Genomic DNA, 25,877 nt, shown 5'->3' on the forward strand with positions numbered 1-25,877 from the left:
TTTTCAGTGTAAACGAAAGAGCCTTCTATTGAAAGAAGATGCCATCTAGGACTTCATAGCTAGAGAGGAGAAGTCAATGACTGGCTTGAAAGCTTCAAAGGACAGGCTGAGTTTCTGGGTAGGGGCTACTATGGCTGGTGGCTTTAAGTTGAATCCAGGGCTCATTTACATTCCAAAAATCCTACAGCCTTTAAGAATTATGCTCAATCTACTCTGCCTGCATTCTACAAATGGAACAAAAAAGCCTGGATGACAGCACATCTGATTACCACATGGTTAGCTGACTATTTTAAGCCCACTCTTGAGACCTACTGCTCAGAGAAAGAGATGCATCTCAAAATATCACTGCTCACTGACAATGCACCTGGCTCCCCAGGAGCTCTGATGGAAAGAAAGGGACAATGAGATGAATGTTGTTTTCTTGCCTGCTAACACAACATCCATCCTGCAGCCCATGGGTCAAGGAGTAATTTTGACATTGAAGTCTTATTATTTAAGAAACACATTTTGTAAGGGTATTGCTGTCATGGACAGTATTTCCTCTGATGGATCTGAGCAGTCAATTGAAAACGTTCTGGAGAGTATTCACCATTCGAGATGACATTAAGAACATTCATGATTCATGGGAAGAGTTCACAATATCAGTATGGACAGGAATTTGTAAGAAATTGATTCCAATCCTTATGAATGTCTTTGAAGCGTTCAAGACTTCATTGGAAGAAGTAACCACAGATGTGGTGGAAACAGCAGGAGAACTAGAATTAGAAGTGGAGCCAGAAGATATGAATTGCTACAATCACATACAGTTTTAATGGATGAGGACTTTCTTCTTATGGATGAATGAAGAAAGTGATTTCTTGAGATGATATCTATTAGTGAAGATGCTGTGAAGATTGTTGAAATGACAACAAAAGATTTAGAATATTATGTAAATTTAGTTGCTAAAGCAGCAGCAGAGTTTGAAACGATTGACTCCAATTTTGAAAGAAGTTCTTTGGGTAAAATGCTATTAGACAGCGTCACATGCTACAGAGAAATCATTTGTGAAAGGAAGAGTGAATCAATGTGGCAAACTTTATTGTCTTATTTTAAGAAATTGCCACAGCCACCAAGCCTTCAGCAACCACCATCCTGATCAGTCAGCAGCCATAATCACTGAAGGAAGATCCTCCACCAGCAAAAAGGTTATGACTTGCTGAAAACTCAGAGGATGGTTAGCAATTTTTGGCAATAAAGTATTTTAAAATTAAACTATATATGTTGTTGTTTTTTAGATGCATTACTTTTGCACATTTAATAAACTAGGGAATACTGTTAACATAACTTTTACATGCACTAGAAAACTGAAAAATTTGTTTGACTCTCTTTATTGCAATTTCCCTTTATTTTGGTGGCCTGGAACCAGACCCTCAGGATCTGCAGATTATGCCTGTATTCCCATGTAACTTCACCACGTTATGTTGAAAGAAAGCCTACACATGCCCCCCCTTTTTTTTTTAAGATTTTATTTATTTATTTGACAGAGAGAAAACACAGCGAGAGAGGGAACACAAGCAGGGGGAGTAGGAGAGGGAGAAGCAGGCTTCCCACGGAGCAAGGAGCCTGATGTGGGGCTCGATCCCAGGACTCTGGGATCATGACCTGAGCCAAAGGCAGCCGCTTAATGACTGAGCCACCCAGGCGCCCCTACACATCTCCTTTTAGCTAAAAATATTTCACAGTGTGTCTGTAAAGAGTAAGGACTCCACAAAAATCAAGTAATTAGAATCCCATTATCGTACATAAAAATTAAAATAAACAATAGTCAATCTTTAAAGTAAAAAATCCAATAAATGTTCAAATTTTCAGTTATCTTTTTAATATAATATCGCAGGTTTTTAAAATTCTTTCTCCCACAGTTTAAATCAGTACCCAAAGGCTCACACTTAACAAATGTTAGATATTTCCCTTAATCTCTAGTGAAGTCTCTCTTAATCTCTAGGGTTTCCCTCTTTTGTCTTATTTCTTTATTTTTAATCTGTTGAAGAAAATAATTTATTACTGTAATCTGGATTTTGCTGCTTCCATCCCCATGAAGTTTAACATGTTCCTCTGTTCTCTTATTTCTATAATAGTATTTAGACTTAGGGACTTCAGTTTTTTGGCAATTCTTTTTTATAGGAATGTCATGTTCTTCCATTAGAGGCTCTTGATATCTAAGGCCTCTTTTTTTTGTGATGTTAGTAGCTGTCAACATTCAGTACATGATCTATTAAATCTTTAGGCATTACAAAAGGGCTATAGTCTAATACTCTTCCTTCATTTATTAGTTGACATAGGTCTATAAAGGAAAACCTCCCCTTTTCTACTATTTGGAAACTCATTCATTCAGTTTATTTAGAAAAAGCAGGAAAAATGCTTACTTTCTCTTTATTTATTAGTTTTCAAAATAGTAAGTTGTTTGGCTAACATTCTCTAATGATTTCCAATGAGGATTTTCATTTTTTAAATTGGTAATTGTAAGTCTTCTAACTTTGTTCTTTTTCAAGAGTTTTTGGCTGTTCTGTAACCCTTGCATTTTTATCTGAATTTTAGGATTAGCTTGTTAATTTTTGCAAAGATGTCAGCTGAAGTTCACATTATTTGAGGGAGTTTTGCCACTTTAATAATATGAACTCTTTCCATTTAATAAAGGGAGATGTCTTTCCATTCATTTAATTTCTTTCTACAGTGCTGTGTAGTTTTCAGTATATAGTTCTCATAATTTTTTATAGATGCTATTTATCAGGGTAAGAAAGTTACTTTGTAATCTTAGTCTGTTGAGTATTTAAGAATTTTATTTTTAACTCATTTTTTTTTCAATTCACTTTATCTATTATCTTTATTGTTGGTTAAATTGTCCCACCTTTAATAAATGGGACCATTTTTAATATGGTCCTTTTTTTTTTTTTTTAAGATTTTATTTATTTATTTGACAGAGAGAGAGAGACAGCGAAAGCAGGAACACAAGCAGGGGGAGTGGGTGAGGGAGAAGCAGGCCTCCTGCCGAGCAGGGAGCCCGATGTGGGACTTGATCCCAGGACCCTGGGATCATGACCTGAGCCGAAGGCAGACGCTTAACGACTGAGCCACCCAGGCTCCCCAATATGGTCCTTTTGATACAACGCTACTAGGCTTTGATTGCTTTCTTAGTATCTGATGTGAGAAGATGTTCCAGGATCATCTTGTACATTTTTTTCTTTGGTTCCTTTTGGGATATTTCCTAGTTTTCTGGAAAGATAACCCTCAACAGCTTCCTAAGAATAGTGCATAGAAAGTAAACTTTTTGAATTTTTATATGACTGCTTCTAGATAATCTCTAAATTGATAATTTTATATTTCTGTGTTGAAAATAATTTTTCCTTAGAGTTTTGAGGTTAGTTCTTCATTGCCTCTACTACCAAGGTTGCTATTAAGAATCACAACACTTTTATGCCTGGGTGGCTCCGTCATGGTTTTAGCTGTAGAGGTGGTTTTAGCCTAGGTGGTTTTAGCTATAGAAGTTGTAAATGAGTATCAGTTGCTTAGGCAACCGCCCAATATTTAAAGCCAATCTGGGGCGCCTGGGTGGCTCAGTTGGTTAAGCATCTGACTCTTGATTTCGGCTCAGGTCATGATCTCAGGGTCCTGGGATAGAGCCCTGCGTCCAGCTTCCTGCTCATTAGACAGTCTGCTTGTCTTCCTCTCCCTCTACCTCTCCCCACCCACCCCAGGTGTTCTCTCTCTCTCTCAAATAAATGAATGGATCTTAAAAAAAAAAAAAAGAATCACAACTCCATTCTCATTTTGACCCTTTGCATGTCTCATATATATTTATATGTCTCCCCATTCTGGAAGCTTCTGAGCTTGTCCTTTATTTTGGTTAATCTTTAATTTTATAAAAATATGCCTTTGTTTAGTTTTTTTTTTATTCTATTGATAGTAGGTATTCTCTTTCAACATGGTAATTTGAGTGCTTATGTCTGGAAATTACTCATTTTTAACTTTCTCCTTTCCTTCAACATATCTTTCTGGAACTTCTATTATTAATTGAATTTCTGATGTTTTGGGACATTTCTTTTTGGGACATTTCTTCCTTAATCACTCAGGTCTTCTGTTGCATTTTTGTATTTAACTAAAGAAAATTGCTAAAATGTTATAGATTTTTAATCTTTTTTTTTTTTTTACTCTTTATACCTTTAGTCGCTTTTCTTTCTTTCATAGCCTCCTGTGTTTGGGGATGCTTATTGTTTTGGGATGCTTGTTGCTGCTCAGGTTTTTGTTATTATTTTGTTTTATTTTTTGTTCTTAATTTTCTTCTGTTTGCTGCATTGTATGTTTACTCTAAATTTCTTTTCATTTTGTTTTCATCTCTGTTGTTCATATTGGATACTTTTCTTCAATGCCTATTGATCTGTGAATGTCCATTCATATTTTAAGATTGAAAATATAAAAAGTTGATTAGGAAAGCTTTTTGACTAGAAAAGTATGGGCTTTTCCCTGGGAAATCCCTAAATGTTAATATATGGAGGTCTTTTTGTGACCTCTTAAAATTTTTTAAAAAATTTTTTATTTAGGAGGGTGGGAGGGATGGGGTGGCTGGGTGATGGACACTGGGGAGGGTAAGTACTATGGTGAGCGCTGTGAATTGTGTAAGACTGATGAATCACAGACCTGTACCCTTGAAACAAATACATTTATGTTAATAAAAAAAATTTAAAAATATATTACAAAATCTTAAAAAAATAAAAATTAAAAAAAATTATTTAAATTCAATTTAGTTAATATATAGGGTATTATTAGTTTCATGGGTAGAATTTAGTGATTCATCAGTTGCATAAAACACCCAGTGCTCATTACATTAAGTGCCCTCCTTAATGCCCATCACCCAACTATCCCATACCCCTCTCTACCCCCTCTCCAGCAACCCTCAGTTTGTTTCCTAGAGTTAAGAGTCTCCTATGGTTTGCCTCCCTCTCTGTTTTTATCTTATTTTATGTTTCCTTCCCTTCCCCTATGCTCATATGTTTTGTTTCTTAAATTACATATATGAGTGAAATCATATGGTATTTGTCTTTCTCTGACTGACTTATTTTGCTTAGCATAATACCCTCTAGTTCCATCCACATCATTGTGAATGGCAAGATTTCATTTTTTTTGATGGTTGAGTAATATTCCATTGTATATATATGTATATATATATATATACACCACATCTTCTTCACCCATTCATCTGTCGATGGCCATCGAGGTTCTTTCCATGTTTTGGCTATTGTGGACATTGCTGCTATAAACATGTGGTGCATGTGCCCCTTTGAATCACTATTTTTGTATCCTTTGATAAATACCTAGTAGTGCAATTGCTGGGTCATAGGGTAGTTCTGTTTTTAACTTTTTGAGGACCCTCCATACTGTTTTCCAGAGTGGCTGCACCAGTTTGCATTCCCACCAACAGTGTTAAGAGGTTCCCCTTTCTCTGCATCCTCACCAACATCTGTTGTTTCCTGTGTTGTTAATTTTAGCCATCCTGACCGGTGTGAGGCAGTATCTCATTGTGGTTTTGATTTGTATTTCCCTGATGCTGAGTGATGTTGAGCATTTTTTCATGTGTCTATTAGCCATTTGTATGTCTTCTTTGTGACCTTTTAAAATTTTTGAGAGAAAAAGGTATCCTCCATTCTTGTGCTGTATGTGGATGTTTAAACATAGCTACCATCTTTGTGGCATAAACAAAGGAAGCAGAATAATGTTGTCAATTCTCAGTATGTAGACTTTTCTCAATCTGTCTTGGTTCCATATGGCACCATTCCGCACCCCCCCCCCCAAAGACTATTCTTAGTCTTTTAGGTTTGAACACTAGTTCACTTTCTTTATAGAATAAAACCATGGTCTTGTGGGGGTGGGATAGTAACATGATGACATCAGAATGGCTAGAGAATCTGGGCATTTAAGCATTCCTTATACAAACTTTAAACCAGTGTCCCTGGTTTTAGCTACCATGTCATACTTCCACCTTCTAAGGTACCTGATGCTTTTACTTTCTGAGACATTCCAGGAGTTTGTGGACAGTCCTCTTTTAGTTGTTAGTATTTAGCTTTCTTGGTTTTGTTAGCTTCTTCAGTTGTTTTTTTTATTTTGTTTTTTGCTTCTAGAATATGTTCATATTGTTGCCTGTTGTGGTTTTTGGTGTTTCTGTTCTTGTTTTTGTTTTCCATTATCTTTGTCCTGGTCAGTTAACACATTCATATTGCTTTGTATTCATTTTGATTGAGGATAAATGTATTTGTTTACTCACCATGGTTTTTTTTTAAGATTTTATTTAAATTCAAGTTAGTTAACATATAGTGTATTATTAGTTTCAGGGGTAGAATTTAGTGATTCATAAGTTGTACATAATACCCAGTGCTCGTTATATCAAGTGCCCTCCTTAATGCCCATCACCCAGTTATCCCATCCACCCCACCTACTTTCCCTCTAGCAACCCTTTGTTTGTTCCTTATAGTTAAGAGTTTTAACCAGAATATCGCCTCTACATACCTTCTCTTTACTATAATTTTTTGAAATTGCTTATCCACTATTTCTTCTCTCGTTCTCTTTGGTCTTATTATTTAATAGCTTTTATATTCATTTCTTCTCATGTTGGAAGGTTTTCCATAGAAATAATTGATAAATATGATTAATTTTGTATGCTTAATTTTATGTCCCTCTGCAAACTCCAGTTATTGCTTTAGTTTTTGCTTCCTCAGGTATTTCTTTTCTCAAGAACTCTGGGGTGTATTCATTAGTCACCTCATCCATTTGTTCATTAATTCATAAACTACTTATTATATGTCAGGCATCATACTAGGTGCCAGGAATACAAAGACATGGTCTTTGCCATTAAGCTTACACTTAGGACATTCGCAATTCTAACTCAGGTTTTCATAAGAGCTGCAAAGTCACAATATAACTTTGAGATATTTCATGAAGTAATATGTTTTGATAGATCTGAATGAATTTTTAACTTGCTTCCAAATGTATCTAAATAGCTAGAAAAATAGTTCTTGGATTCATGTTTACTTATCTCTGTAATTGAGATACAGGTATGCTTTGTTTACGTGAATAGTTTGCTTCAGTTAAATCAGCTTCTTTTGGTCCTGATCACTATCTGATAGTTCAAATACATCTTAATATTTGCTTTGCTAAAGAAACATAAAGCAGGGGAGGGGGGTGGGAGGATGGGTTGGCCTGGTGGTGGGTATTGAGGAGGGCACGTTCTGCATGGAGCACTGGGTGTTGTGCACGAACAATGAATCATGGAACACTTCATCTAGAACTAATGATGTAATGTATGGGGATTAACATAAGAATAAAAAAAATAAAAATAAAAAAAAAAAAGAAACATAAAGCATTATTTCCATCTATATGAATATTCAGCTCTGGGCCTCTAACCCCTTTGTCATTAATTTTCTTTCCTGGTCCTCTTTGGTCTTGCCAGAAATTCCAGTTTTATCCTCAATGCTCAAGAACAGCCAGGTAAGAGATGCATAGGGCAAGGTATAGGGAAGGGGTGTGGAGATTCCATGCCCGCTCTAGTCACTCCACTCTCCCCCACATCTCCCATATGTTCACCAATTAGGAAACTCTATGGTCAACTGATTTTTTAGAAAGATGCAAGGCAGTTCTATGTGGAAAGGTGTCTTTTCACCAAATGTTCCTGGAATAATTAGATATCCATAAGCAGAAACAAAGAGACAGAGAGAGAGAGAAGAAAAGCAGAAACAGCAGCTCAATTCATATCTCACACCATATGTAAAATTTAACTGAAATGTGCATTCCGTTGCTTTGGGATGGAATGTTCTGAATATGTCTGTGAAGTCCATTTGGTCCAGTGTGTCATTTAAGAGGGGAGGGGGGTGGGAGGATGGGTTAGCCTGGTGATGGGTATTGAGGAGGGCACATTCTGCATGGAGCACTGGGTGTTATGCACAAACAATGAATCATGGAACACTACATCTAAAACTAATGATGTAATGTATGGGGATTAACATAAGAATAAAAATTAAAAAAAAAAAGAAAATTCCAGCTCAAAAAAAAAAAAAATTTAACTGAAATGAATGATAGAGGATGCTGGGAAGATGCCAGAGTAGGAATCATCAGGAATCTGTCTTCCCATCAATTTTTTTTTTAAGATTTTATTTATTTATTTGACAGAGAGAGACACAGCGAGAGAGGGAACACAAGCAGGGGGAGTGGGAAAGGGAGAAGCAGGCTTCCCGTGGGGCAGGGAGCCCGATGTGGGGCTCGATCCCAGAACCCTGGGATAATGACCTGAGCTAAGGCACTTAATGACTGAGCCACCCAGGCGCCCCCTGTCTTCCCATCTAGACAGCAGTTGACACTCAGAATCTTTGATATCACAATTTTGGAACTCTGGAGTATATTGAAGATTTGCAACTTCCAGGGGAAGCCCTGGACAGTAAATTGTGGTTAATTTCAGTTAATTCCAGCTCTTACCAAAGTAATAGTTACCATCCTCCACCTACAGCTTCATGACAGACAGCTTCATTGACCTTCCTAGAGCAAGTTGCACACAACTTGTGGGAGCCAGGATGGGCAAAAATGACCACATTCTCCAAATATCAAAGATCTCTTCTCTGATAACTGATTGCTGCTTCTCATCATAAAGGTGCAGATGAAGTGGGAGCATCCATTGTTGTTGCACCTATCCCCATTGCAATCCCTCCCCCCCCAACTTTTGGCTAAAGTGACTTCTAGAGGATTTAAGGGGCTGGTGCTATTCCCCAGTTTTTCTTTTTTTTCTCCTTTTGGGAACCAGTCATTAAAGATTAAAACATCCATACACAACTGCATATATGGGTTAAATTTGAAAGTGACTATGCACACCCAGGGAAAGGAACAGAGTCAGAAGAGAACGGAGAGGACCTCAAGTTTATACCTCAGGCTTATCCTTGGCTTACAAAAGTTAAAAAAATAAATGAATAATTAATCAAAAGGAATAACAACAACAAAACCACAGTAGAACAAGGAGGAGGGGGAGAATCTGATTTATATAGTTACCACATTATTAGATCTGAACATTTAGTTTTCAACAAAAAAATCATAATGGATATAAAGCAACAGTAAAGTATGACCCATTGAAAGGACAAAAATAAGTCAACAGAAACAGTCCCTGAAAAAGACCTAATGACACATCTAGACAAAGAGTAAAACAACTTCCGTAAAGATATTCAAAGAACTAAGGAAGATGTGGAAAAAGTCAAGAAACTGATATTTGAACAAAAAATAAAGATGTAGAAAACCTAAAAAAAGAAACCAAAAAGAAATTCTGGAGCTGAAAAGTGTAAGAAGTGAAATGAAAACTTAATTGAGGGTTTCAGAGACAGATCTGAGCAGGCAGAAGTTAAGAATCAAAGACCTTGAAGATAGGGCAACAGAAATTTTTGAGTCTGAGGAACAGAAAGAAAAAAGTATGAAGAAATGTGAACAGAACCTAAGGGACCTGATTGAACCATCAAATAGATAAACATGTACATTGTAGAAGTCCCAAAAGAGAGAAAGAAAGGGGCTGAGAGAATATTTGAAGAAAGAAGGTGACTGAAGACGTTCTAAATTTGATGAGACATGATTATATACATCTAAAAGCTTAATGAACTCTAAGAAAGATGAACTCATAGAGACCAACATGGAAATAAAGTATAATCAAACATTCTAAAGACAAAGAAAATCTTGAAAGCAGCAAGTGATAAACAACTCCTCCCATATTAAGAGATCCTCAAAAAGATTTTCAGCAGATATCTTATCAGAAACTTTGGAGGGCAGAAGTCAGTGGGCTGAATTACCATATGATCCAGCAATTTTACTTCTGGGATATATTCCAAAGAATTGAAAGCAGGGTCTTGATGAGATTATTTGTACACCTGATTCATAACAGCATTATTCACAGTAGTGAAAATGTGGAATCAACCCCTGTGTCCTTTAATGGATGACTAGATAAGCAAAATGTGTTTAGTATTCAACCTTAAGAAGAAAGGATATTCTGACATACGTTGCAACATGGATGAACCTTGAGGACATTATGCTGAATGTAATAAGCCAGTCTCCAAAAGACAAATACCATATGATTCCTCTTATTTGGGGTACTTAGAGTAGTCAAATCATAGGGAGGTAAAGTAGAATGGAGATTGCCAGGGCCTGAAAGTATTGGTGAATGAGGAGTTATTGTTTAATGGATACAGAGTTTCAGTTTTATGAGATAAAAAGAGTTATGGAGATTTTAATGGTGGTAGGGTTATACACTTTTATGAGTTATTTGATACTGCTGAACTGTACAATTAGAAATGATTAAGATGATGAATTTTATGTTATGTGTAATTAAAATCAATTAAAAATGAATTCTAAACTTAAAATTACTCAAAGGAAATAAAGGAGAAAATCTTTGTGACCTTAGGTTATGCAAGTATTTTTTATTATATAGGATATAAAAAACATGAGCTATAAAAGACAAACGATGAATTTTACTTCTTTAAAATTGAAAAAATCTTTTCTAAAAACACTATTAAGAGAATGAATGGACAAGCCACAGGCTAAAAAAATATTTGTAAAGCACATATTTGATAAACAATCTATGTTTATATATATACACATTTTAAAATATACAAAAGGATTTATAAGAGTATATTAAATCTCTCAAAACTCAATAATAAAACAAAAAATGTTAAATCATTAGGTTAGGGACTTCATGTAAGAAGATATAGGGAATTCATATGAGCACTTCAAAAGATGGTCAACATTATTAGATATTAGACAGTTGGTAGTTGAAACCACAGTGAGATACCAGTCCACATGCATTAGAATAGGTAATATTTTACACACTGATAATACCAAATGATGGCAACAATGCTGAACAATGGAACTTAACGTATATTGCTGGTGGGAATGCAAAATGGTATAGGAACTTTGGAAAACATCATGCCAATTTCTTATGAACTTAAACATACCCCTACCGTATAACTCAAGGATCCCAATTAGGGTGTTTAGTCAAGATAAATGAAAACATATGTTCACCCAAAAATCTGTATGCAAAATGTTCACAGCAGTTTTTTATAGTCACCTAAAACTTGAAACAATCCAGATGTCTTCAACTGGTGAATATATAAACAAGTCATGATATATCCATACAGTGGAATATATTACACATCAGAAAAGAAATTAACTACAAATACATACAACAACATAGATGAATTTCAAATGCATATGGTAAGTGAAAGAAATCAGATTTAAAAGGCTACACACCATATGATTGTATTTATATACCATTCTGGAACGTGCAAAACTTTAGGGGCAGAAACAAATTAGTTTTTCCCAGGAGGTAGGGGTTAAAGAAAAGGATTTCTATTAAGGGACATAAAGCAACTTACATTAAAAAAAAAAAAATCAGAGGGTAATTTCCAAATTCCACTGTTAACTCTGTATGTGTGCTTTTATGTGTTCATGTGTCTGAGTGTGTGTTTCTAGGAACACAGATAGATAAGCATGCGTGTTCTTGGCCATAAACTTCCTATTTCACCATCATGAGCTAGTAATTTGTGCCTATTGAGAAATGCCTTTTTAAATTTATATATTATCAGAAAGAAAAATAAGTTTGTATTTATTCTTACTTAGAAAAGGAAAAATGAAATTTTACTCTGTAAATCTGAATAAGAAAATGGCTATGTTAATCTCAAAGTAGTTTTTAAGATTCATGTTTCATAACTTGTGTAGAGACATTAGAAATTTTGTTGTTGTTAATTTTAGGTTGTTAGGAATTGAGTTTCCTTTATGTTTAATTACACCTTAAACCATTCTGCTGCTATTTTGTCCTTTAAAAAATATTTCTTTTTTATTATTTACTTATACCTTTCCTCTTTCATCTATATACCTTACCTCTTTGCTATTGCACTTATAAACTTGTATAATTTTCTTTCTTTGCCCTAAAACTAATGAACCTTACAGAATCCCCCATTTATATAAGCCCATTTCAAGGCTCTAGCAAGGGCTTTGGCAACTTACACCGGGTCTTGTGTCCCTGTCATATTTATAGAAGTAGGCTATTTTAATATTAATAGATTGAAAGATCTCTTTCTAGTTCAATTTTGGGGTGTGTGTGTGTATAATGTAATATCTGTATATTATATGGGTATTTATATTGTGTCCTGGTATTGGAGTATCAGCAAGCATTTTGGGGATCAGGGTAAGAGGAAAGTATATTGAAGGTACATTTAGTTTGAGTTTAGTGGGCTATATTTTTGTAGTTCTCAGTAATTTCCATGTATAGTTAGGTTTTTGATAGTCAACTCAATGAGGGAATGACTTCCAGGAATACTCCTAGAGCAGAGATGGCAGAGGTACTGCTTTGTGAACTTGTCCTTGGTACCTGGTGCTGGAAAGATATGAATCATGGAGAAGCAAAATTGAAATGTACAGGGCCAGAGGATTAATCTGTGAATAATTCTTCGAATTCATAGAGCTGATTATGGCAGAAACTTGATAGAAGATTTTTCAAATTTGACAATTCAAAAGTAATTTTGTACAACATGCTGATAATAAGTTACAAGCCTGGGGGCGCCTGGGTGGCTCAGTTGGTTAAGCGACTGCCTTCGGCTCAGGTCATGATCCTGGAGTCCCGGGATCGAGTCCCGCATCAGGCTCCCTGCTCGGCGGGGGGTCTGCTTCTCCCTCTGACCCGCTTCCCTCTCGTGCTGTCTCTCATTCTCTCTCTCAAATAAATAAATAAAATCTTTAAAAAAAAAAAAAATAAGTTACAAGCCTGAAAGAAACTTCTGAAAAGTAAGAATGATAAAAAACAGAATTTGGTCATCCATGCTTGGTTTGAGTCTGAATTATCCTATTTCTTTGTAAAAAATAATATAAAGTTGTCCCACGAAGAGGCAATCAAAGTATAAGCAGTAGAAAATGTAGAAAAGGCATTATAAATATGTGTCCAGTGGTTAATTAATAAAAATGTGTTATTTTCCTGGATTTGGAGACATGTGGAAATATTTAAAAAAGGTAAAATTGATATATAACATTAGGTAAGTTTCAAGTGTACAGCATTATATTAGACATCTTTATACAGGGATCACCACAAAAAGTTTTGCTACCATCCATCACCATACAATTGATCCCCTTCACCCATTTTTCCTACCTGCCATGGCCCTTCCCTGTGTGACTTATTTCACTTAGCATAATACCCTGAAAATCAATCCATGTTGTCACAAATGGCAAGGTTTCATTATTTTTTGTGGCTGAGTAGTATACCATTGTGTGTGTTTGTGTGTGTGTACCACATCTTTATCCATTCTTCCATCAGTGGACATAGCCATTTCTTGGCTATTTTAAATAATGCTGCAGTTAACATAGAAGTGTATATATCTTTTTGAATCAGCATTTTAGTATTCTTTACATAAATACCCAGAAGTAGAATAGCTAGATAATATGGTGGTTCTAGTCTTAATTTTTTGAGGAATCTCCATACTGTATCCTGTAGTAGCTACACCAATATACATTCCCACAAACAGAGTGTGAGGGTTCTCTTTTCTCTACATTCTCTTTTAACACTTCCTATTTCTGGTCTTTGTGATAATAGCCATACCAAAGGTATGAGATGCTATCTCATTGTGGTTTTGATTTGCATTTCCCTAATAATTAGTGATGGTGAACATCATTTCATGTGCCTTTTGGCCATCTGTATGTCTTCTTTGGAAAAATGTCTGCTTAGATCCTCTGCCCATTTTTAAACCAGGTTGTTTTGTTGTTGTTAGGTTATATGAGTTCTTTATGTATTTTGGATATTAATCCCATATTGGAAATATGATTTGCAAAATTCTTCTCCTATTCTCTCCAACCCATGCTTGGTTCTTATGAATAGTTGCTTAATAGTCCATATTTGGTACAACCTGCATTTTATTCAATCATCTGTCTGAAATAGAAGACCTTCCTGTTTTCATACATTTTGGAAATTGAGAGTTAGGAAAGAAAAGTGCAAGACCTGACCTCAAGTCAGGAATGCTTCCTAGTCTTGGAATCTCCTGGCTTTTGTACACCTTCCCCTCTAAAACACACACACAAATGAACTCAGGCATAGCAAAATAATCCCAAGTTCCATATTAAATATGATTTTCATATTATTATATCAAAGATGGGTTTTATTCAAGCAGGACTTTGGGTTCTGACTGCCAAGCTTTTATCCTAGTACTGCTGTTACGATCTTTGAGAGCTTGGACAAATTCTTCAACCTTTCCATACTGTTTCCTTGTTCATAAAATAGAGATGATACTGGTACTTTACCTATCTTACAGAGTTGTGAGGGTTTAATGAATTACTTCATAGAGTACACTTGATTATACTTTTATCTTTGGAATTGATGTTATTGACGTTTGGAGCTAATTGGGGGGATTTTTTGGGGTTTTTTTACTTTATTTCTCCTATTTTTATATATTTTTTAAAGATTTTTATTAAGAGAGACAGAGAGAGCATGAGTGGGGGAAAGGGTAAAGGGAGAGGGAGAAGGAGACTCCCCACTGAGCAGGGAGCCCAAAGCAGGGCTCAATCTCTGGATCCCAGAATCATGACCTGAGCCGGAGGCAGACACTTAACCTACTGAGCTACCCAGGTGCCCCTATTTCTCCTATTTTTAAAATAGGATTTTAAATTCTTGGGCACTGGGCACTTAAAAGGCCTTCAGCTCAAGATCCTAAGCAATCTGACATCAGCATAGGCATTCTTAGCTAAGAAGATCCATAGACTCAGTGGGCTTTGGGAAGGGTATTTGGGGAATATGGAGGACAGAGATTGATATATGCTACCCTCCCCCACCACTTTTTTTTAATTAATAAACTATTTTTTAAGAGCACATGTGGGTTCACAGCAAAATTGAGTGGAAAGTACAGGGAGTTTCCATATACCCACTGTCCTCACAAATGTAAAACCTCCCTCACTATGAAATTCTGCACCACAGTGGTACATTTGTTATAGTCAGTGAACCTTCATTGACACATCATTATTACCTTGTGTCCATAGTTTACATTTCAGTTCACTCTTGGTATTGCACATTCTATGGGTTTTGACAAAGGTATATTGTCATTTATGTTACAGTGTTTATGGCCTTTAGCATTTCCCTTTTATCTACTATTGTAGTAGCATATGGAATAGTTTTACTGCCTTAAAATTTTTCTATGCTTTGCCTATTCATCCCTCCTTCCTCTGTAACTTCTGGCAACCATTTATCTTTTTATTTCCATAGTTTTGCCTTTTTGAGACCATTTAATAGTTGGAATCACATAGTATATAGCTTTTTCAGATTGGCTTCTTTGACTTAGTAATATGTATTTAAGTTTCCTCCATGTCTTTTCATGGCTCATTCTTGTTTAGTGCCTAATAATATTCCACTGCTGGGATATACCACTGCTTACCCATTCACCTGCTGATGGATATCTTGGTTCCTTCCAAGTTTTGGCAGTTTGGCTGTAAGCATTCATGTGCAGTTTATTGTTTAGACGTAAGTTCTCAAATCCTTTGGGTAAATACCAAGGAGCATAATTGCTGTATGTATGGTAAGACTATATTTAGTTTTGTAAGAAACTGACAATCTTCCAAAGTGGCTTTACCATTTTACATTTCCTCTATCAATAAATGAGATTTCTTGTTGTTCCACATCCTTGTCAGCATTTGGTATTGTTAATGTTTAAGACATAAGCCATTCTAATAGGTTTATATGGGTATCTCATTGTTGTTTTATGTTACAATTCCCCAGTGATTTATGATGTTGTACATCATTTCATATGCTTTCTTGGAATCTGTATATCTTCTTTGGTGAGATGCCTGTTTACATCTACATCTTTTGCCATTTTTTTAAATCAGGTTGTTCATTTTTCTTACTGTTTTAAGAATTCTTCTTATATTTTGGAAAATAGTCCTTCCTAGATATATCTTTTGCAAATATTTTTCCCAAACTGTGGCTTATCTTATCATTCTCTCGATATTGTCTTTCATAGAGCAGAATGTTTTTATTTTAATGAAGTCCCACTCATCAAATTATTTCTTTCATAGATTGTGCCTTTGGTATTGTATCTCAAATGTCATTGCCAAACCATGGTCAGTAACACTATACTACTTCAGTGGTAGTGCAGGTACCTATAATATCAAAATAATCCTGATTCCTCCCTGCAATCCCTTGTATCATTGCTGTCATTCATTTCACTTATGAATAAACATAGATAGATCACTGTCATTCATTTTACTTACTATAAGCATAGTTAGAAAGAATATGATGTCATACATTGTTGCTATTATTATTTTGATCAAACTGTTATTTGTTAGATAATTAAGAATAAGAAAAATAAAAGTTTTTATTTTACCTTCACTTATTCATTCTCTAGTGTTCTTCCCTTCCTTATATACATCTGATTTTCTGACCTATATCATGTTCCTTCTCTCTAAAGAACTTCTTTTAGTATTTCTTGCAAAGCCAGTCTTTTAGCAACAAATTTCCTTAATTTTTGTTTGTTTGAGAAAGTCTTAATTTCTCCTTGACTTTTAAAAACTAATTTCACAGAGGGACGCATAAGTGGCTCATCAGTTAAGCATCTGCCTTAGGCTCAGGTCATTATCCCAGGGTCCTGGGATTGAGTCCTGCATCAGGCTCCTTGCTCAGCGGGGAGCCTGCTTCTCCCTTTGCCCCTCCCCACCGCTTGTGCTCTCTCAGTCTCTCTCTCTGGCAAATAAATAAATTAAATTAAATTAATTAAAAAGAAAGAAAACTAATTTCACAGAGTACAGAATTCTAGATTGGTGAGTTTTTTCTTTCAACACTTTAAATATTTCTCTCCACTCTCTTCTTGTTTTAATGGCTTCTGAGATGAAGTTGTATGTAATTCTTACTTTTGCTTCTATATAGGCACAATGTTTTTTTCCCTTGACTTTCTTTGATTTTCTGAAGTTTGGATATGATATGCCTAGGTATGGTGTTTTGGGCATTTATCCTGCTAGATGTTCCCTGAACTTACTGGTTCTGTGTTTTGGTATCTTGACATTAATTAGAAAAATTCTCAGTCATTATTATTTCAAATGTTTCTTCTGTCCCAATCTCTCTTTCTTATCTGTCTAGTATTCCACTTACATGTACATTACACTTTTTATAGTTTTTCCCACACGTTTTGGATTTTTTTTATGGTTTTTTTTTCCAGTCTTTTTTCCTTTGGTTTTCAGTTTGAAAATTTTCTATTACCATACCCTGAAGTTTAGAGAGTCTCTTGTCAGCCATGCCTATTAATGGGACCATCAAAGACATTCTTCATTTATGTTACAGTGTTTATGGTCTTTAGCATTTCCCTTTTATTCTTTCTTCGAATTTCCTGTCTCTGTATATATTATACATCTATTCTTGCTTGTTTAATTTTCCCATCAATACCTTTATCATTTTTATCATATTTTTTAAAAAATTCTAGCATTCTTGCCATATATAACTCTGATTCTGATGCTTGTTCAGTCTCTTCAGACTGTTTTTACCTTTCAGGATGCCTTGTAATTTTTTTTTTTTTTTGAAAGGTGGATGTGATTAACTGAGTGAAAAGAACTTCAGTAAATGGCTTCTAATAATGTAGTGGTGTAAGCTGTAGAGTGAGGGGAAGCCTTCTGTCGTCTATAGGTCTCAATCTTGTGTTAAACTCATGACCCTGGGCTGTGAAATAAATCAGTGCTTCTCGGTGGCTTTTCCCCCCTTAGTCGGGAAAGGATGGCTAGCAGGGACTGGAGTTGGGTATTTCCCTTCTTCTAGAGCAGTCAGGCTCTAATAAAATCCTAGCAGATTAAGCTCCAGTAAAATACTTTTTCTTAAATACAGGCCTAGTTAAACAGAATGTCTGAAATATTTCAAAATCGATCCTTTTCTTTTCTCCATGCAGAAGATCAGAGGACTTTTCTCTTATACTCACTGTAAGGACCTAGTAGAGCTCCTGTAGGTAATACTCAAGCAAGTCTGGGGGCCCCATGCAACTGGACCCCCCTAGAGTTTTTAACTCAGAGTGCTCCCATTGAGCCTCCAGCAATTCATCAATTACAGTTCAGATTTGCCTCTTCTGGCACTGGTTTCCGTGGAAGTTTTTGCCCATGGATTCTGCCCTGGTCCATTGTGATTTTCTGTATCCACTGTCTTTCTAGTTTGGGGGGCAGTGGTTTACTTCGTGACCTCACTTCTCTGACAAATCTTAGAAGAGTTTTTAGATTTTTACTTGTTGTTAGGATGGAGTGGTAACTTCTAAGCTCTTTACATGGTGGACTGGAAACCAGAAGTCTTCTGTTGAAGGTTTTTAAGCAAGATAATTTACATTTTAGAAAGTTTATCTTAGTATTATGTAGGAGAGATTAGAATGGTCGGAGATAGTGTAGTTCATAGCTACCAACATACCCTGGGATATATTTATTCCACTGAAGACAATTTGACTTGATGAGTTCCATTTATTGTCTTTTTTATCTTACAAAATACTTCTTTACATTTTATTTATGGTCATGAGAGTCACCATTCTGTCTTTAGTTGACACACCAATGTTACGTTAGTTTCAGGTGTACAATATACTGATTCAACAAGTTTATACCATTCTTGCATCTTTGTAGCAAAGTAATCTTGCATGTCAAGTTACACTGACCTTCAGAATACTTGTAGTTTTCTAGCTTATGACATTGAAATTTTATACATTCATCTTCTTAAAATGTTGTGGGTTTTTTTTTCTGTCTTTATTGCTCTTTGGGGGCTTTTTAAAATTTACTTTGTGTTAAAGATTGAAGTACATGAAATACACACACACACACACACACTGTTTTTCCTCAGAACTTAGTCTCATGTATTAATTGCATAATAGCTATAAATGACCATAATGAGAACAGGGAAGTGGTTATATTATAGAGCAGTGTTTTTCCACCTTTATCGACCTAATGTCCACTTTTTTATAATAAATGCTATATAATGCTCCCCTTATTATACTGAAATAAAATTCATAGTTACAGTAATATCTGTCTTCATGTATGTTCAAAAAAAACTAATAAAACCCCAGTATAACATAGAGGAGAAATAAAAATTATACAAACTATAACAAAATAATATGTACTTTAGGATGTAAATAGGTATGAATGACCACAGTAGAAGTCAATTTAAAATAAGAGCAAAATACATATTTTTATGAATCCAAGACTGCCTTGATTATAATATATACTATTATTTTACACACCACTAAGAGAAAAACTGCTCCAACTAGACTGATACATATGTGTGAATATCAGAGATATTAAAGGGGAAAAGTATGAATAATTTAATTAATGAAATTTGATATATGTGTAGAATCATCATGAGCACTTGCTCTAGAAATATAAGCTAATACATCTGGTGTGTTTGCAGGTCAGCTACTACAGTCATGGTGTTAACAGCATGGGTTTTCCAAATTGGCAAGCAACTCAGGGTTAAATTTCAAACAAAAAAAATATACAGTATTCTGTGGAATTAACAGCATACATGTGGTTCTTGGAAAATTTATTGTATATTAAAACTGGTTCAGAGAAAATACTTTGTCTCTATATCCCTGGTTCTTGGATCTCACTGTCTGCTCTTAGACTTAAAACAAGCAGATTGATATCTTCAACCCTTTTCTCTTCTTTACATTTTTGTTCTGTTTCTAGGCTACAGAGACATTTATCTTCTTTGTCCCCAAATGTGGCTTTTTGTTTTCTCTGAATATTATTTATCTTGAGTTTGAGGATATATCAAAACCTGGACTTACTGATCAAAATTGTTTGAAAGTTTTTGTTTTTTTTTTAAACCTTGTGCATGTATTACTTCAATAAAAATATTATTTAAAAATACAGGTTTAAAATTTGAAAAACAACAGCTTAATGCTATAGGCAGCTTTCTAGTCAAAATAAGTTCATGTGGCTACAATGAAAGTAGATGGTAAACAGATCCTAGTCGGGAAAGATTGGTCAGCTTTTTTTTTTTTTTTTTTTTAAACAATATGCCTCATTCTTCCCAACATGAAATCACATGTTGTTAGGACCTACTTCTAATAGTATTTAAAACAAATTAAATAATATTAGGACTTCTGAAATAAGCAGACAAAAGAGTTAATAGAAACAAAGAGATAATAAAAGAGCATATATTCATAAGCTTCATGGGGTTGAAGATTGAGAGAGCATGAGTTATTAGGAAGAGAAACTGTTAACTAATTTTGCTTATTTAGTGAAATTTTATGACTACTGTCTAATCTCATAAAATTGATAAAGCATAATAGAATACTTGGTGTAGGATGGCTGAGTTTTTAAGAACACTTTAAAACCATACAAGTTTATAGTATGGGGGGGAAGTAGTCATCATTAGTCATATTTTCCTGATAAAATATATATAGATTTTACATGCATATAGTGTAATGCTAAACATATATATGCACTTATTCTTGTAAGTAATAATCTGCCTTTAAGAAATAACAAATTGTGGGGCACCTGGGTGGCTCAGTTAGTTAAGCGTCTGCCTTCGGTTCAGGTCATGATCCCACGGTCCTGGGATCGAGCCCCGCATCGGGCTCCCTGCTCAGCGGGGAGCCTGCTTCTCCCTCTCCCTCTGCCTGCCACTCTGCCTGTGATCTCTCTCTCTCTCTGTCAGTCAAATAAATAAATAAAATCTTAAAAAGAAATAACAAATTGACATGTACAGTTTTTACAAGTGACTGTCATCTATCACTGGTTTATTGTATATCTTTTTGGTAATTTGTCTATATTTGTGGCATCTTTATTGAATATAAGTGTATTTTAAAAATGATTTTGTAGGACTGTTTTTTGCTCTCTTTAATCTCAGCATGCATTAGAACTCATGAATTCCAGTGGTGCTATGCCAATTCCTTATATTAAAAGAGGCCAGTGATATGGAGAAAAGTTTGATACAGGAAATAAAAGAACTATTTTCTAGGGTAAGATAAACAAAATGGCCATCTTTCCTTTTCATTTTTTTTTTTTTCTGTCACTGACCAATTTCAACCACCTTTCTGGCTTTAACCCTAAAATTCATGTGGTATCTACATCTCCAACTTACTCTATTCTCCTGATTTCCAAACTGCTACATCCAGTGTTAAACTAGTAGTCATCTTCAGTGTATCTATATGCCATCAGCACATAAAAGTCAGGATATTAAAAACTGTGCTTCATCCCTGAAAATTGCTCTTCATCCAGTGGATTCAATCTTGGTTGGTTAAGATTCAGTCATATGTTAGTTAAAACCTAGAAGTCAACTTAACTGTTGCCTGTGGCTTACTGTTGATATCCATTCGTTTTTCACATCCTATAGACTCTACTGCTTTAACCTTTCTTGAATGTGTACCGTACTCTTTCTCACAGCTACAGTCTCAGTTCAGATCCTTCTTATCATTAGCTTGAACCACATCAACTCAGTTTTTATCTGCCAGTGGAAGGTATTTTATTTCTGAAAAACCATTGTAAGGGTAATTTTCACTATCAAAAATATAATTACCATTTTTTTCAACCTGTTTAAGGGCATTTATTTACAAATAACCTAAAGCTAACACCATACTTAATTGGTCAAAGACTGAATGCTTTCCTTAAGACAATGTTATCTGTTCTTGCCACTTCCATTCAACTTTGTACTGGAAATGCTAGCCAGAACAATTAGATAGGAAAATAAAATAATAATTGCAATAAGATTGGAAAGGAAGAAGTAAAACTATCTCTATTTTCAGATGCCTTGATCTTGTATATAGAAAATCCTAAGAAATCCACTAAAAAACCATTAGAACTAATAAATGATTTCTGCATTGTTGCAGGATATATCATTGTACAAAAATCAATTGTATTTCTATACACTTGCAATGAACAATCTGAAAATTAAGTTAATTCTGTTGACAATAGCATCAAAAAGAATAAAATACTTAAGAATAAATTTAACAAAAGATGTGTAAAACTAATACTCTGAAAGCTACAAAACATTTAAAGAAATTTAAGATCTAAATTACTATAAAAACATCCCATATTCATATATCAAAAAGACCCAACACTGTTAAGGTGGCAATACTCCTTAAACTTTTCTATAGACTCAAGAGTCTATCAGTATCTCTGCTGATTAGAAGGTAATCATGACAATGTAATCAGGACATAGTAACAAGGATAAATATCTAGATCAACAAGAGAATCAATAGCCCAGAAATAAACTCATACATATACAGTTAATTGATTTTTAACAAGAAACTAAGACCATTGAATGGGGAAAAGAATAGTCTTTTCAATAAATGGTACGGGGATAGCCATATGCAAAAGAATGAAATTGGACTTTGAACTCATTCCATATACAAAAATCAACTCAAAATGGATCAAAGACCTAAATGTAAAACCAGAAACTATAAAACTATTAGAAGAAAGCATAGGGGTAAATTTATTCCTTGGTTTTGGCAAGGGATTCTTAAATATGACTTTGAAACCATGAGCAACAAAATACCAACTAGACAAATTGAACCTTATCAAGATTAATAACTTCTGTACTTCAAAGGACACCATGAAGAAAATGAAGACAACCCACAGAATGGTAGAAAATATAGGGAAAGCATATATTTAATAAGTGACTCATGTCTAGAATGTGTTAAGAACTCATATAATTCCGACAATGGTGACTAATGGTTTGCTAAGCGGAGGATGGAAGTACTGGTTTTAGGGGGCTCTGGGAGTAGAAGGGTGTTGATAGTAGCAGCCAGGGCAGTGAGGGGGTTACCAAAGTGCTCGGATTCTCCCGACTGTGCAGGGATTTAAATGCCACCATGTCGAGCAAAAGGGCAAAGACCAAGACTACCAAGAAGCACCCCCAGCACGCAACATCCAACATGTTCGCCATGTTTGACCAGTCACAGATTCAGGAGTTCAAAGAAGCCTTCAACATGATTGATTAGAACAGAGATGGTTTCATTGACAAGATTTGCATGACATGCTTGCCTCCCTAGGGGAAAATCCAACTGATGAGTATCTGGATGCCATGATGAATGCGGCTCCCGGGCCCATAAATTTTACCATGTTTCTCACTATGTTTGGTGAAAAGTTAAATGGCACAGATCCCGAAGATGTCATCAGAAATGCTTTAGCTTGCTTTGATGAAGAAGCAACTGGCACCATCCAGGAAGATTACCTGAGAGAGCTGCTGACAACCATGGGAGATCGGTTTACAGACGATGAAGTGGATGAGCTGTACAGAGAAGCGCCTATCAACAAAAAGGGAAATTGCAATTATATTGAGTTCACGTGCATCCTTAAACATGGAGCAAAAGACAGAGATGACTGAAAAGAACTTCAAATTCCAGCCAGACGTTCCTTGTTGCCACTTTGGGTATTTCTGAGACGTTCTCTTAGAGTCTGTTGCATGCCCTTAGCTTTGCAGCTTTTGCCTTTCTTGTTGTATTTAGTCTCAGCCATTTTGGGCACATGCATCTCTATAATCAGACTGGAAATGGGACTTTTTATGATTTTCAGAATAGAAAATAGGGCAGTTTAACTTACTAGCCCCCTCCCAAAATAACTGCAGTCTACACAGAGTCAGTATATTTTTTCAGAGAAAGTTATTCACTCAATTTTTTCTGAACCATAATTAAACTTTTTGATAAAAAAAAGAACTCATACAATTCAATAGTAAAAAGACGACCCAATTCAAAAATGGGCAAAGGATTTGCATAGACAATTCTCCAAAATGATAGCAAATGGCCAACAAGCACATGAAAAAAATGTTTCTCATCATTAAACATCAGGGAAATGCAAATCAAACAGTATGACTACAATCAAAAAGTCAAATAACAAGTGTTGGTGAGGCTTTGGAAAAATTGGAATCCTTGAACAGTGCTGGTGGGAATGTAAACTGGTACTGCTGCTTTGGAAAACAATCTGACACTTCCTCAAATAATTAAACGTAGTATTACCATATGACTCTGCTACTCAACACCTAAGTATATACCCAAGAGGAATGAAAAAAATATATGTCCAAACAAAAACTTGTACATGAATGTTTTCAGCAGTTTATTTGTAAAAGCCAAAAGTTGGAAACAACCAAAAATGTCTGTCAACAGATAAATGGATAAATAATAGTGGTTTCTCTGTACAATGGAATATTATTTGGCCTTAAAAAAGAATGAATACATGCTGCAGCATGGGTGAACCTTGAAAACACTATGAAAGAAGAAAAGTGAGAAGAGATAGTCACAAAAGACTATTATATGAGTCTGTGTATATGAAAGTTTAGGGAAATCTTTTGAGATAGAAAATAGATTAATGGTTGCTTGGGGCTGGGAGGCAGGACAGTGATTAAGGGAGTGATAGCTAAAGATTATGGGGTTCCTTCTTGAGATGTTGAAAACGTTCTAACATTTACTGTGGTGATGGTTGCACATATCTGAGAGTATATGAGAAACCATTGAATTGTATACTTTAAGTGGGTGAATTTTATGGCATTATGAATTACATCTCAATAAAGCTGCTTAAATAAAAGAATAGGCTACTCCAAAAGTATATATAGTTATCATCAAATTTATCAGGAAGGGACCAGACATTTATAGGTGGCATTTCTTTTAACCTTCCCTCCCCATCTCATTTCCCCTTTGCACTCCAAACTTGAAGCAGGAGATTCAGCAGCATATTGTCCTGCCAGTACTTTTTTTTTTTTTTTTAGTTTTTTTAAGATTTTATTTCTCAGAGAGAGAGAGAGAGCACAAGCAGGGGAAGGGACAGGCAGAGGGAGAAGCAGACTCCCCTGTGAGCAAGGGGCCCGATGCGGGACTTGATCCCAGGACCCTGGGATCATGACCCGAGCTGAAGGCAGACGCCCAACCAACTGAGCCACCCAGGTGTCCCCTGCCAGTATTCTTTAGGGTCATTGCAACCTGCACTCTGACTCCAGCCTAAAGAGAAGGGTGTTGGGAGAAAGGATTTCTCTAAACCATGGCTCATACCAAGCATAGGGCTTGCAATCAATCAGTGGTAAAGCACCCAGGAGGCAACTGGCTACAAAAGCTTCTTTCAGTAGTTCATCCTCTCCTGGAGGAGTGAAATAACCTTTTTGTCACAAGCCTGTTACAAGTACAGTGGCATCTGAAATTAGATTGCTCTGACTTCTAAACAGACATGCCCTTTCAGAGCACAAATATTGGTGCTCTGAAGGAGGCCAGTGCAGCCTGTGTGGTTGGCCTGTCTGAAGACATCTGTGTGGAACAATTGTGCCAGAAGGCTTGCACCTAGCACGTTGTATTCCTGCAGAATGTATTGCATAGGTGGAGAGTGTGCTAAATAATTCACTTTAATTGTAAACGTTTCATTCACAAAAAAACAAAAGATCCAACCCCTTTTTCCCATCATTGGTAGTTCTGAACGTTAGATTTTTTTTTTTTTTTTACCATAAGGTCAAAATGAACCTAAGTATATGATTGTGAATGGACAAAATGGTGACATAATTGTGTATTGGCAAGTTATTTTTCCATTTTTGGGCGCCTGGGTGGCTCAGTCAGTTAAGCGACTGCCTTCGGCTCAGGTCATGATCCCAGGGTCCTGGGATCGAGTCCCACATCGGGCTCCCTGCTCTGCGTGGAGCCTGCTTCTCCCTCTCCCACTCCCCCTGCTTGTGTTCCCTCTCTCGCTATGTCTCTGTCAAATAAATAAATAAAATCTTTAAAAAAAAAAAACATTAAAGGAATTCAACTCTGTAATATAATTTATGGCAAATATAAATAAATCTAGTAAATCTTTTTTTACAATGCCAGCACTTAGCTTTTTTTTTTTTAAGATTTTATTTATTTATTTGACAGAGAGACACAGCCAGAGAGGGAACA

General features: G+C 35.6%; 1 protein-coding gene and 1 pseudogene across 11 annotated transcripts in view; both read left to right on the forward strand.

Annotated features, from left to right (window-relative positions):
* The window catches only part of ZRANB3 (zinc finger RANBP2-type containing 3), a 289,657-nt gene that overhangs the window by 166,014 nt on the left and 97,766 nt on the right, over positions 1-25,877 (forward strand). The gene's annotated exons all lie outside the window — the stretch shown is intronic.
* Positions 22,708-23,635, forward strand: LOC102726603 (myosin regulatory light polypeptide 9 pseudogene; annotated as a pseudogene).

The sequence above is a fragment of the Leptonychotes weddellii genome, chromosome 3, assembly GCF_054177405.1.
Source record: "Leptonychotes weddellii isolate Sample4059 chromosome 3, ASM5417740v2, whole genome shotgun sequence".
NCBI lineage: Eukaryota > Metazoa > Chordata > Mammalia > Carnivora > Phocidae > Leptonychotes > Leptonychotes weddellii.